Source organism: Cherax quadricarinatus, chromosome 9 (assembly GCF_038502225.1).
Source record: "Cherax quadricarinatus isolate ZL_2023a chromosome 9, ASM3850222v1, whole genome shotgun sequence".
In the NCBI taxonomy this organism is placed as follows: Eukaryota; Metazoa; Arthropoda; class Malacostraca; order Decapoda; family Parastacidae; genus Cherax; species Cherax quadricarinatus.
The window spans coordinates 37,374,356-37,388,638 of record NC_091300.1 but is presented as its reverse complement, the minus strand read 5'-3'; the positions used below and the strand labels follow the sequence as shown (position 1 = coordinate 37,388,638).

The following is a 14,283-nucleotide window of genomic DNA, read 5'->3' as shown; positions in this document are numbered from 1 at the left end:
TGCTCATCCTCTAGTGACAGGTTCAGTGCCTTCTTAAAAGTTGATCTCAGGTGTGCGTCATATTCATCGAGTGTTGGGTTGTCAAAAGAGGGTGCACACCTCAAGAAGTAAGTGAGTCTTGGCATAGTAAGACACCTTGTGAGGAGATACAGAGCATCATGGGCATCAAGATCGCTTATTCTCTCCTCCATTCTCATAAGGTCATTCAATTTGTCCCTGAGGACAGTATCGATGGCCTGGTGACCCAGCGGTGCCCCCAAGAGGGTACTGTTGGACGGAGTTGTAGTTGAGATTTCCGGGAGGATTCTTTGCACAGCATTGATTATTTCCTGGTTCGCTGTGATGATTTCACACTTAGAGGGATTGAGGATGAGTCCCAAGCCTTCTCCCTGTGTTTTCACCAGTTGTAGGTCCCCCACGAGGGACTCTTCAGTACCTGCCAGAGTGCCGTCATCCAGGTACCATATATTGAGCTCACTGCGTAGGCTGGAAGTTAGTTCTCTTACTGCCAAGCAGAAGAGAAGTGGAGCAAGTGGGTCACCCTGCTGAACACCCTCTGATGATTGAATTTCATGTTCTCCAAACAAAAGAATTGAGGGTTTGCTGTAGCCGGCTGAAATGAAGGGAAAGAGACTGGGGAACCTGAACCCGAACAGCTGGCAAAACAGCATCTCTCCTCACCATATTAAAGGCATTTCTAAAATCAAGTTTGACTATGGCCTTGTCTTCTGGTAGGTCCCTGATGTAGGCCCTTGCCGCATGAGCTGCAGCTTCACTGCCTGTGAGAGACCCCAAAGCCCAGTTGGTGTGGCTGGAGTAAAGAAAATGGCAGCTTCTAGGCAGATGTTTCTCACTGCTGCTTTGGCAACGAGACGGCGAAGAGTGTTCCCAACCGCAATGGGTCTGATTCCCCCCATCCCTCTTCTTCAAAGCACATAGTGAGGCTCCAAAAAAGAAAGGTTTAATTTCTTCTGGGATTCGCCCAGCCAGGCATTGTTGACGAAAGTTGTTAACTCGGTGAGAAGAATTGATGCAGATTCACCGAGTACTGGATTTACCATCTCTTTGAGGTGCTGAGGTCGAATTCCAGTGTAACCTCCTGCAGATCCTGCTGGAAATGACACGATCGCCTTATAGACTTCCGATTCTGGCAAAATTAATTGTTCAGTGATAGGGTCTTCCTCAGGGTTGTCGTTGATGGTTGTGGTGTCCCTGGTTGGGTGCTTGTCTCTTAGTGCTTTGGCCGTGGTCTCATCCTTGGGGGCTACAGTGTCGTCACTTGTAATTATTCTTATTGCTCCCACTGTGTTACCTTCCTCAATTTTTTTGCTAACCTGTGCGCAAATTTTCTCGTTCTCAGTAGGACTTTTCTTTTATAATATATTATATATATATATATATATATATATATATATATATATATATATATATATATATATATATATATATACATATATATATATATATATATATATATATATATATATATATATATATATATATATATATATATATATATATATATATATATATATATATATATATATATATATATATATATATATTGTGTGTGTAGTCACCGATATGTGGTTGATTCTCTGCTGCTTCTGGTTAGTTAGTTCCCATCTGTCCAAGGCAATTGTCACTAAGACACAGGGCCTGTGTGTGTATGTTACATATACAGTACATGTTACATAATTGGTCAGAGGCTTACGCTCGCGCGCACTCATGTTTCTGTCCAATTATGTAACATACATACATACATACATACATACATACATACATACATACATACATACATTCATATATACATATATAAATAAGCAGATAATTTCTTATCCTGTCCATAAAACTGCACCAGGTCAGGAAAACCATGTGCAGTCGTTATGACTGAATATACAGTGAATGTAGCATACAGTACTGACCTCTGCTTACAGAAGACGAAAATAAACAGATCTGTGAAGTCCTTTCAGCAACACTTCTCTTATCTGTAGATATATCGCATAATAAGATTATATATATATATATATATATATATATATATATATATATATATATATATATATATATTATAGGTAGTAGGTTGGTAGACAGCAACCGCCCAGGGAGGTACTACCGTCCTGCCAAGTGAGTGTAAAACGAAAGCCTGTAATTGTTTTACATGATGGTAGGATTGCTGGCGTCCTTTTTTCTGTCTCATGGACATGCAAAATTTCAGGTACGTCTTGCTACTTCTACTTACACTCAGGTCACACTACACATACATGTACAAGCGTATATATACATAACCCTCTGGGTTTTCTTCTATTTTCTTTCTAGTTCTTGTTCTTGTTTATTTCCTCTTATCTCCATGGGGAAGTGGAACAGAATTCTTCCTCCGTAGGCCATGCGTGTTGTAAGAGGCGACTAAAATGCCGGGAGCAAGGGGCTAGTAACCCCTTCTCCTGTATATATTACTAAATTTGAAAGGAGAAACTTTGGTTTTTTCTTTTGGGCCACCCCGCCTCGGTGGGATACGGCCGGTGTGTTGAAAGAAGAAGAATATATATATATATATATATAATATATATATATATATATATATAATATATATATATATATAATATATATATATATATACACTCTATATATATATATATATATATATATATATATATATATATATATATATATATATATATATAAAACAATTCGCAAACAGGCGAAATTATTTACAAACATTGTCTCTACGTCCACAGCAAGACTCAACCTGCAAACTCTGTATCAGATTCTACAGTACTTTACCACTGAGCCAGACACCAGATAAATATGGGCGCCTAGCCGAAGCTAAGCATGGACTCTGATACAGAGTTTGCAGGTTCGAGTCCTGCTGTGGACGTGGAGACAATGTTTGTAAATAATTTCGCCTGTTTACGAATTGTTAAGCATTTCAAATCTTTCGCTGTACACTGCATGTGGCAGGATTTGATGAAATAACTTGTGAAAACAAGCCTGGTGCCCGGGGGTAAGGGAAACGTCGTCTAACTATGGCCCATACTTATCTGAGGTCTGGCTCCATGGTAAAGTACTGTGGACGCTGATACAAAGTTTATAGGTTCGAGTCCTTCTGTGGACGTAAAGACAATATATATATATATATATATATATATATATATATATATATATATATATATATATATTGTGCCGAATAGGTAAAACTGGCGATTTGGGCTTAAATAACAACGCTCTTCTTGCCGAATAAGGCAAGCGAAAATTTGTGTACGCAATAATTTCGCAAAAATCATTCTGATCCTAACGAAAAAAAAATTCATTGTGTTCGTTATTAATAAATTAATGTAAGCTTATCTAAAATATATTTAGTTGGATTACGCTAAATTAAATATAGCTTGTTATAATAAGGTTAGATAAGTTTTCTAAGGTTCTTTTGGTACAAAATTCTTAATTTTTTCATTAATAAATGAAAAAATCAATCTTTAAACGTATAAGAGAAAATTTCAGAAAGGACTTAATTTTAAATAAGCTCTTACTAATTGATCAATTCTACCTATTCGGCATATATATATATATATATATATATATATATATATATATATATATATATATATATATATATATATATATATATAAAATGTAATATGTATGCTCGTTACCTGAGGCCGAGTTTGAAGCAATGTGTAGTTGTCTGTCTTGTTAGAGACTAATAATGACGTTCTCACATGGACCCGCTGCAGTGTGGATACCACACAAAAATTTTGATAACAGGGTTCAACTCTACAACACCGAGATAACCAACGCTCCACACGATAATAAACAGCTGATTTTTTGTTTACAAATGGGTTTAATTTATTTCTTATTATCAGGAAGTGTTTAGTGTGCGAGTGTAGTCGAAGATGTGTATCGTCGTTGTGTAATTAAAATCTATTAGTGAATTTATAGGCACTCAATATTGTTTTACTAGTAGTCTATATATATATATATATATATATATATATATATATATATATATATATATATATATATATATATATATATATATATATATATATATATATATATATATACATGTATATATATATATATATATATATATATATATATATATATATATATATAATATATATATATATATATATATAAATATATATATATATATATATATATATATATATATATATATATATATATATCAGTAATAACACTTCAGCTAGCCGGGGGATCGAACCCGTGTTGTTTTAGCCTGCCTCATGGTGAGGGGAAATTCACGACATTCTAACCCACTGGATCATACACTCCTAGGATTGTATGGTCCAGTGGGTTAGAACGTCTTGAATTTTCCCTCACAATGAGGCAGGCTAAAACAACACGGGTTCGATCTCCCTACTAGTCGCAGTGTTGTTATTAATTAAATACCACTCGTTCGTGGTTACAATTGTATATATATATATATATATATATATATATATATATATATATATATATATATATATATATATATATATATATATATATATATATATATATATATATATATATATATATATATATATATATATATATCGTGCCGAATATGTAAATCTGGTCAATTAGCAAGAACTCATTGAAAATTAAGTCCTTTCTAAAATTTTCTCTTATACGTTTAAAGATATATTTTTTTCATTAATGTTGGTGTAAAAATTTATAATTTTGCATCAAAAGGAACTTACAAAACTTACCTAACCTTATTACAACAAGAGCAATTTATTTTAGCCTAACCCAACTAAATATATTTTAGATTTGTTTACAATAATTTAATATTAAACAAACACAGTGAAATATAATTTTTTCGTTAGGTTCAGAATGATTTTGGCGAAATTATTGCATACACAAATTTTCACTTGTCCTATATGGCAAGATGAGCGTTGCTATTTAAGCCAAGATCGCAAGTTCTGCCTATTCGGCACGACATATATATATATACATTCTTTCCTACAAGAGTGTGAATAATTTTAAATAGAATTTAAATAAGAAAAGTAAACTGCTTTTATGTTTGAAAAGGGAAGACTCCTATTTTTCGAAACATTCTCAAAAAAAATTCTTTAGTTTCCTAGTTTATTACTTGAAAACGCTTTATAAGATCGCCTTCAAATTTTAAACGCTTGTGTAATATATCTTGGGCACGATTCATTGAACTATTACCTGCGTGGTTGCCCTATTCACAATGTTGCATAGGCCTTTCCTAGATTTTTGTAACAGGTTGAGACAGCCTCCTCCGATAGGCTTCAAAATTCCAGCATTCACATATATTACCTAGAAGATGGTTGGTATGTTTAGTGAAGTATGTAGATGCCATTTTGCCACCTTTGATCTTGAAATGATGCAGTATTATTGTACCTTATTTCATTCTTTTGCCTTGACGCTGGTGAGGGGCTCTTGATCTATGGAATTAAATCTGTGCTCCAGTCCCTTGAATTAAGCCTGAAAACCTTCCACATCCCCCCCACAGGCGCAGCATAATCCTATGGGTTTAGAGCTTCCCCTTTGATTATAATAAAAGGTTAGGTAAGATTCATTAGGAAACAAACCAAATGTTTCCTGACTTGGTCTGAGTGACGCAACATGACACCAGGATGGCGCAAAATGTGACACGAGGCTGACGCAACATGTGACACATGGATGACGCAACATGTGACACATGGATGACGCAACATGTGACACATGGATGACAACATGTGACACATGGATGATGCAGCATGTGACGCCAGCGCAATGACTGTAAAATACAGTTCAGAGTACAGTAGTTATTTTCCCTGATTCGTTAAAATCAGGTAGCTGTGCTGTCATTTTCTCTGGTCTTAGTCATATGATGACCCACCAGTGCAACTTTTCGTCATATAACTGAGGCCTTCCGATGGCTTACCGCTCAACCCCTTTAAAAAATTTCTTGAGTATAAACACTGTCAAATACAAATTCAAATATTAATCTATATTTCATTGTGAAATATAGATTAATATCTATATTTCACACTTATCTAACGTGTGTTGTTGGGAAGGATTGAAGTCCTCTATTTTTCTGTCCTCATTGCCGAATTGTAAGGGCTTTCCATACTATATATCTAAATTCTTTAGCAGGAACGTGTCAGCAATTTCTAAATTATGGATTGAGGCCGATATACAGCAACTGACCTTCGAGAACGCCCCCCTCCCCCCATTCACTTGAAATTTCTCGAAAGGGTCAAATCAGCATTATATTTTATTACACAATTATTGTATTATTCAAATTTACACATGCCGAATTTAGGAAAATCCAAAATTTACCACATTTCATTATTACTGCACAAGACACAATAATCTGAAGGCCCATGTGTAGCATCTTGGGTAAAACTTAGACTATACCATGCTTAAATTTGACTTGGTTCTATTTTTATCTTATTTTTCTCTCTAAGTCTAATACACATTATTAGTTGGAACTTCACAGGTACAAGTTACAAGTTAATTTATAAAAAAAAATCACAATAATCATATAAATGAGATTGGTGATATATTTTGTAAATTTAACCTGGGATAACCCAGTTAACTCATAAGACTGTCATTCCCATTAGCCCCCTTGGGGCGGGGATGGCAGACCAGAGAGGGACAGTTGGTCCCAAAGATGAGGAGGTACTTGTGCCTCCTCCCATGGGAGACTTAGGTCTCAGACACTCCCATAAAGAGGGAGCCAAGGCCGGGCCACCACTTGGACAAGGCCCGGGCCGGGAGAATACCGGCTAATCTTTAATAATAATAAAATAACAAATATCGGCGAATAAGAAAAAAAAAACAATCAGCAGCCTTAATGACCCTTGAGCATTATAACAGGCTTTAAGCCTAATTTAACATAAGAACATAAGAACGAAGGAACACTGCAGAAGGCCTACTGGCCCATGCGAGGCAGGTCCAAGTCCCTACCGGCTTAAGCCAATGCACCCAACCTAGTCAGGTCAGGTCACATTGACTTAAGGGAGGAACACGGCAACCGACCTGTTAGCACAAGCTATCAGGTCCAACTCACACCCACCCACATCTACTCATGTATTTATCCAACCTATTTTTAAAGCTACACAACGTTCTGGCCTCTATAACGGTACTTGGGAGTTTGTTCCACTCATCCACAACTCTATTACCAAACCAGTACTTTCCTATATCCCTCCTGAATCTGAATTTTTCCAACTTAAAACCATTGCTGCGAGTCCTGTCTAGGCTAGATATTTTCAGCACACTATTTACATCCCCTTTATTTATTCCTGTCTTCCACTTATAAACCTCAATCATATCCCCCCTAATTCTACGTCTTTCTAGAGAGTGCAGTTTCAGGGCCCTTAGTCTATCCTCATAGGGAAGGTTTCTGATACATGGGATCATCTTTGTCATCCTCCTTTGTACATTTTCCAGAGAATTTATATCCATTCTGTAATACGGTGACCAAAACTGTGCAGCATAATCTAAATGAGGCCTAACCAAGGATGTATAGAGTTGAAGAACAACCTGAGGACTCCTATTATTTATGCTTCTTGATATGAAGCCAAGGATTCTATTAGCTTTATTGCGAACACTTATGCACTGTTGTCTTGGTTTCAGATTACTGCTAACCAGAACTCCTAAATCTTTTTCGCAATCCGTAATATTAAGATCTACATTATTTAGTTTATATGTGGCATGGTTATTGTCCTGTCCAACATTTAGAACTTTGCATTTGTCTATATTAAACTGCATCTGCCACTTCTCCGACCACTGCATCAGTCTATTCAAATCTTCCTGGAGTGCTCGAATGTCCTCGTCAGAATGAATTCGACGGCCTATTTTGGTGTCATCGGCAAACTTGCCGATGTCGCTCTTTATGCCCTCATCTATGTCGTTTATGTAGATTGTGAACAGCAGGGGGCCCAACACTGACCCCTGTGGAACACCGCTCGTGACGCTTCCCCACTCTGATTTCTCCCCATTTATGCAAACTCTCTGCTGCCTATTTGTCAACCATGCCTCTATCCAGGAAAAAAATTTCTCCTCCTATTCCATGTGCTTTAATTTTCCTCAATAGTCTCTGATGTGGGACCCTGTCAAAAGCCTTACTGAAGTCCATATACACAATATCATATTCATTACCATGATCTACCTCCTCAAATACCTTAGTGAAAAAAGTTAATAAATTCGTAAGGCAGGAACGCCCCTTTGTAAAACCATGCTGAGATTCGTTGATTAATTTATGCTTTTCAAGGTGGCTACGAACTGCCTCGGCAATTATTGATTCCATAAATTTTCCCACTATGGAGGTTAGGCTTATTGGTCTATAGTTCGAAGCTAAGGACCTGTCACCTGTTTTGAAAATAGGTATCACATTTGCCATTTTCCACTTATCTGGCACCATGCCAGTTTGTAGTGATATGTTGAAAAGATTAGCCAAAGGTGTGCTAAGCTCCTCTTTACATTCCTTTAGAACCCTTGCATACAGTTCATCAGGGGCCTGGGGATTTGTTAGGTTTTAATTTATCTATTTGCCTAAGGACCATGTCACTTGTGACCCTAATAGTGCACAGTTTATTATCGTCCTGTTCTACATAATTTATCATTACTGGAATATCGCTGGTATCCTCCTGTGTAAAAACTGAGAGGAAGTATGTGTTAAAAATTCTACACATTTCCTTATCACTGTCAGTGAGCTGACCCGAGGAACTTTTGAGTGGGCCTATCTTGTCCTGATCATACTTCTGTATACCTGAAAGAATCCTTTTGGGTTAGTCTTCGATTCTCTTGCAACTTTAACCTCATAATCTCTTTTTGCTTTTCTAATTCCCTTTTTTATTTCTCTCTTTAACTGAATATATCGATTTCTTAATTGCCCCTCTCCTCTTTTGATTTGCCTATATATGCCTCTCTTTTGACCAATCAGATATTTTAATCTATTGTTCATCCATTTAGGATCATTTTTGTTTGATCTGATTTCCCTATTTGGAACATAATTTGAGTGAGCAGCTAGAACTATGCCCTGGAAAGCATCATATCGGCAACCATCACCACCTACCTGACCCCTAGTCAGGTCATTCCAGTTCAGCCCACCTAAGTAATTTTTCAGTCCTATGAAATCAGCCAAGCGAAAGTCAGGGACGGAGACTTGATTGCCATTATTAGGGGAATTCCATGATATGTAAAAACTGAGTGATTTGTGATCACTCTCCCCAAGCTCATCATTAACCTCAAGATTATTAATTAGTGTTTCCCTACTGGCAAGAACCAAGTCAAGGAGGTTATTTCCCCTAGTTGGCTCTGTCACAAACTGTTTTAAAAAACAATCCTGGATCGTATCAAGAAAGTCACCCGACTCTAAATTTCCTGTCAAATTGCTCCAGTCAATCTGTCTATAGTTGAAATCTCCCATTAGCACAACATTTTCGTATGTAGATGCCCTTACGAATTTCGTCCCATAGAAGTTTACTGCACTCCCTATCAAGATTTGGGGCCCTGTAAATCACACCCAAAATTAGTTTTTCTCGGCCCTCGAGAAGCTGTAACCAAACAGATTCAGTGGCTGACGCTTCTAATTTAATATCTTGTCTAACACAACAATTTAAATTGTCTCTGACATACATCGCTACTCCACCACCTTTCCTGTTGACCCTGTCAGTGTGGAATAATTTATAGCCTTGTATGTGACATTCAGAGGGCATCTCTCTATCTTTCAGATTGAGCCAGGTCTCTGTTATAGCAATAATATCTATGTTTCCTGCACTTGCAATTAATCTTAGCTCATCTATCTTATTTCTAACACTCCTGCTATTAGTATAGTAAACCTTAAGGGAGCTAGTCCCTTGCTGCCCTCTGCTGTCCCCCTTTGTTTGCTGACCTGTTCTATTGTCTTTATTTATAACTTCATGCTGAATGCCTTTTATACATTTACTGTTTCCAACCCTCGTGTTGCAACCTGCTTGTTTCCCACACACACCCATACCTCTATCTTCCATCAGTTTAAAATCATAGGCATTTCACCAATGGCCTTCTCAATCGAGTCTGCAAGTGCTACCACCCCTGCCCCAGAGAGATGAACCCCATCCCTTGCATACATATCATGTTTGCCATAAAAGTTGTTCCAGTTGTCAATGAATGGGATTGCAAGTTCCTTGCAGTATCTGTCTAGCCAGCAATTTACACCAATTGCCCTAGACAACCATTCATTTCCTACTCCCCTTCTAGGCAAGATGCTACATATGATTGGGATCCCTCCCTTAGACTTAATGAAATCTATAGCTGACCTGTACTTATCTAGCAGCTCTTCTCTCCTACCCTTCCCAATATCATTTCCACCAGCACTGAGACAGATAATGGGCTTGTTCCCATTACCTGACATGATATTATCCAGTCTGTTGACAATGTCCCCAACACCAAGGAATGAACTTGAAAGTCATATTCTCAAGGTTCTTGATGTGTGCACTAAGAGTACCAGTACATGCTCACGTGTTGGAGTATATATCTTGGTATATGAATATTTAGAATTTACTCTAAGCCCGTATCTGTCAAGGAAGGTTCCTTGATGCGGGTGAGGGGCTCTTGATATACGAAATTGGATCTGTGCTTCAATTCCCTGAACTAAGCCTGAATGCCTTCCATCCCCCTCCCCCCTTCTCCCCACAGGAGCTGTATAATCCCAACGGGTTTGCGCTCACCCATGATAATAATAATCCGAACCCATATTTGAGATCAGAGTATTCTTAAAAAGGTGGTGAACAAGTGACACAGCCTCACTGATTATTGTAGCTGATAGGCTATAAACCCAATTAGGTAAGTTTAGTAAGTAAGTGTGGAAAATATTTTAATTTTCCGAAGCTATAGTGTCACGACTTCTAAAACGGGACAAACCAACGAATACCTCGTCCTGCTGGAATATGAACCGTATCGGTGTAGCAGGACATCGAAATGAGATGGTGGATGGAGGAAATAAGGAGCATCAATCACCCACAGTTAAGTAACCTTTCTAGTTATAGCAAACTGATACTGGTCAGTTAGGTATGTTGTAATTGGATAGGTTGTGGGTGATCCAGCTACATCAAGTGACCACCAGAGAATATCTGGTAAGTGGTGGTATTATATACAAGTGTTTTTTTTCTTGATGGATATATCCATGAGTAACCTACCCCCACCCTTCATTCAGTTAAACTAATATAATCTACACAGTCCACAATTAATTAGTAGCGCCGTACTTGCGGGTGCTATCCAATTCATACTGGTCTCAGATAGATATGGGTAAGATTGTGAGGTCGAAGGAACCACCTGCAGTGACCAGGGATGGCTAAGTTTTCTCACATGTCTACACGGGGTGACTACGGTAAACAATATGGTTGTTGTCTCCCAATGAGATTACTTGTATGAATGTAATGTTGAGGTACATACCGGTAACCCCTAAAAAATTTTCCATAGTAAGTTTATTCAGGTATACACAAATATAGTTACATGGATAATCATACAGAGCAGCATATGTGTGGAAAATTGCATTTATCTGAATGTATCATTATATACATAACAGTAAATGAACATAGATAATTATTATTTATCAGTTAGACAAGTAGGAATTTGGGACACCTAGGTCGCAAAAAATGTCCCCCTTCGATACCTACCACTGTCATATCCACAAGTTGCTCTGGACCTATTAATTAAATGAATTATACATCTCCAGGAATACTGGTAAATATATAAATTTGTGGACTGTATATTAAAATTAAAAAAAGGATTATATACACACACATTTATATAACAGAAGGAAAATATCTTAATATCACTCACCAATTTGACTGGAGATTAATGTGTATCATACTCAGAAAACCTCACTGGCTATCTATGAAAATAACACTGGCCAGGTTACTACATAAGACTTATCTGAGGTTCCTGGAACTGTCTTGTCCAGTCGTCTGATATCTCAAGTTATGCAGGAATGCACATCCAACAATTTCGCCTCCTATTTGAGAGGTGTCAGCCCAATTTTAACCTCTAGAGCACGAAAATTCCTTCCCATTACACTAACGTTGTATCCAATTCAAAATAGCAATGGTGACTGTCCCTTCTCCCCAGGCTCAGTTTCCCATTTTCTATGACATAAATGTTATTAAATACAGTATGGCCATCTATATACATATAAATACTGAATTTCTGGAAAATATACAGTATTTTTCATACTGTGGCCGGGCATAGTTCGTTGGTAAACGACTCAAATTGCTCATTTGGCAATGTTGGAGGACCTGGGTACATATAGGATCTGGCATCCACACGACGACATATTACACAAGATTTAATCACTCTTTCTACACCCTGCCATCCTTGTGGAATCCAGAAAGTTTCCCTAATACAATTTAAGGTATCTTGTACCCGACCATTCATTACATTTTTATGGGCATTTAGAACAATTAAATTTGTTAGATGATGAGTTTTGGGCAGTAAGATAGGGTGTTTAGCATAATCATCCAATTCAGCATTTTGTAACTTACCTCTGCACCTAATTACATTGTTCTCTAAATACAGCCCCAATTTCTCTATTATGGAACCTTTCACAATTTTTCTTTCCATCATCAATTTAATCTCATTTCCATAGATTTCTTCTTGTACCCTCTTTATCCAATGTTCAAGAGGATGTGAAAACTTATATGAAATATTCATCTTGTTTAGAAATTTAAACACCAACTTAGTTACATTGATTAGTTTGGGTAAAGAAGAATACCTATTTATATCAATGGCTAAGGAAAGACAAACTGTTGGAGTGGTGGTCACAGTAATTTCAACAGGAGCAATATACGCCTTTTGTACAGGCCAATTAGCTTTATTTACCAACCATCTCGGTCGTTTAAACCATGATACAGCATTTACAAATTTAGCATAAGGTAAACCTCGAGACAAGAAATCAGCTGGATTCTCCTCACCAGGTATATGATTAAAGGCTAACATATGCTGACCCAAACTATTACACTTCTCTTGCATCTGATTAATTTCAGCGGCTCTGTTTTGTACATACACAATTTTACTGTTTCCATTAAGAATCCATTGTCAGGATACCTCATTATCAGACCAAATTACAGTGTCGCTAATATTTATCTCCTGCAACTTATTTCTTATATAATTAGCTAATTTGACACCTACATAAATGGCTGTTAATTCCAACTGAGGTAAGGTACATTATTTAATTGGAGACATTTTAGCCTTAGACATAACAAGAGAAATAACACTATTACATTGAAGGTAAGCAATCGCTCCATATGCCAATTTTGAAGCATCACAAAAAATGTGGAGTACATTTTTCCCATTTGGATTGGCCACCTGGTGTGGTAACTCCAACATTGGAATTTTTTCATAATCACCAATTAATTTATCCCACCTGTTAATGAATTCCTCAGGTAGAATTTCATCCCAAGCACATTTAAGTTTCCATGCTTCCTGAATTAATAATTTCCCTCTTATAGTAAGGGGTGACACTAAACCTAGTGGATCAAAACATTTGGAAACTTCAGCAAGCAAAACTCTCTTAGTTAATTTATTGGGCATACTGTAATTATTAGGTTTTAACATTAACAAATCTCTCTCAGTATCCTAAGTTAAACCCAATACATTACTACATTTTGGCATTTCATCTCCAGGGAAATCTTTACTTATTTTGTCCTTTAAATTGGACGAATTACTATTCCATTCTCTCAGAGGCATATTTGTACTTTGCATTATTTTATTAGCCTCTCCATAAGTCATTAACAGTTCCTCTTCAGCTGACGTCACACCCAGGAAATTGTCCACATAAAATTGTTTGCTCATTACTTTACTCAATGGACATCCCATACGTTTAAGGTGTGCATTTATCGTCGCTTGAAGTAGGAACGGACTGGATGTAGCACCAAATAATACGCATCTAAAGCGAAAGGTTTTCAGAGTGCTAAGTGGGTCACTAGGATTCTCAGGCCATAAGAAGCGGGTACAATCCCGGTCAGCCTCTTGTAAACCCACTCTTAGGAAAGCTTTACTTATGTCAGCCATAAAGGCAAAATGCTTCATCCTGAAATTTAATAAGATATCTCCTAATTTTTCCGTCAACGACGGACCTGTCATCAAACAGTCATTTAAACTAGGTACATTTTTGTTACTCCTGGCACTACAATTAAACACAATCCTCAAAGGAGTGGTCTTAGAATCCTTCTTCACTCCGTGATGTGGCAAATAGTGACCATAAATTTTGGCTTGCTCAGGAGGTACCTCTTCTATAAATATATTAATTAACTGCTCAGCAATTATATCATTATAGGCAGTTAA

At 37.1% G+C, this 14,283-nt stretch overlaps 1 protein-coding gene across 2 annotated transcripts in view; it reads right to left on the bottom strand.

Moving 5' to 3' along the window:
• LOC128685954 (uncharacterized) overlaps positions 1 to 3,705 on the bottom strand; it is a 39,014-nt gene extending 35,309 nt beyond the window's left edge. The window contains exons 1-2 of one of the 2 annotated variants that reach the window (XM_070083391.1): positions 3,651 to 3,691; positions 1,926 to 1,988 (exon numbers count right to left, since the gene is read on the bottom strand). The gene's annotated coding sequence lies outside the window, so the exon portion shown is untranslated. Of the gene's footprint in view, positions 1 to 1,925; positions 1,989 to 3,650 lie in introns of both variants that reach the window. The other variant, XM_070083392.1, reaches the window with a different exon arrangement.
• Positions 3,706 to 14,283: the final 10,578 nt, after the last annotated feature.